The 953-nt window shown below is 37.4% G+C and overlaps 1 long non-coding RNA gene across 1 annotated transcript in view; it reads right to left on the bottom strand.

Moving 5' to 3' along the window:
• The window catches only part of LOC103375135 (uncharacterized), a 1,426-nt gene extending 483 nt beyond the window's left edge, over positions 1-943 (bottom strand). Inside the window, exons 1-2 of the long non-coding RNA XR_521184.1 lie at positions 884-943; positions 201-347 (exon numbers count right to left, since the gene is read on the bottom strand). This is a non-coding gene — a long non-coding RNA (uncharacterized LOC103375135). The remainder of the gene's footprint in view (positions 1-200; positions 348-883) is intronic.
• Between the last annotated feature and the right edge of the window lie 10 nt (positions 944-953).

Raw genomic sequence — 953 nt, 5'->3', positions numbered from 1 at the left:
ACATTTTAAATGTTTGATTTAGAAGTAATCCTAAAGCTTTCAGATTAGATTACTTTTTTGTAATCCAATGGATGGCATTATTAATCATGAAAATTGCCATGTCATTTTTTTATTCAGTAACTGACAACTTGTCTCAGGAATATGACCCAACCCTGTCCATTGGTGAATCAGATTCAAGACATTTATATGATGAAACCTACCTCCTTGTGAAATGCTGTCACGTACTATCAGGCATAAGTCCGGATTGGCCTCTATCAGCTCAAGAAAGACGTCTTCATCCACTGCTGTGTCGGCTTCATCAAAAATGTCAAGTTCAGTGGCATCAGGAAGCCCAAACTTGTTTTTGACTACAGGAAGATAAGCACAAAAACAGATAAAGATACATGAAGCATGTCTCTCTTGAACCTGATAGGAACAAATTCAGTGACAAAGTTGGCCACTGGAGCTTGATTATAATGGTGATATTGCTTTGTAATTCATATTTCTTACGAGGCGAGGGTAACGCCTTTCTTTTCATTTATTGCATTTTCATTTGACTCTGGAATGGTCATAGAAATGGCAGCATAATAATATTAATTGTTTATCTTCGGTGCCTCCCCTCCCTGTATTTTGAGTGTCAAAATAAACCAACCAGCCTTGCAGCAAGAGCCGTGTTCTCTACTGGCAAAAGGTCATAAGTGAGGTGCCACAAGTCAAATAACTATTATTATAATACTGTTATTGTTATCAGCCTTATCATTATTACCATTAAACATCATGACATGACTAACATTCCAGTAAACTATGCACAACACAGAAAAAAATTGAAATAGAGATGCTCCATAAATCCTTGTGCTTCCTTGTTGTGAAGGTAGCTCCATATGTTGTTAAGATGCCTCCTCACCTTCATTGATGAAATCCACAGAGGTGAAACCTGACTGTAATCTGATGGACTTTCTGGTACTCTGGTGTTT

The sequence above is a fragment of the Stegastes partitus genome, unplaced genomic scaffold (genome assembly GCF_000690725.1).
Source record: "Stegastes partitus isolate 25-593 unplaced genomic scaffold, Stegastes_partitus-1.0.2 Scaffold2481, whole genome shotgun sequence".
In the NCBI taxonomy this organism is placed as follows: domain Eukaryota; kingdom Metazoa; phylum Chordata; class Actinopteri; family Pomacentridae; genus Stegastes; species Stegastes partitus.
Note: the sequence above shows the minus strand (reverse complement) of the source record. Positions and strands in the feature narration are given on the sequence as shown.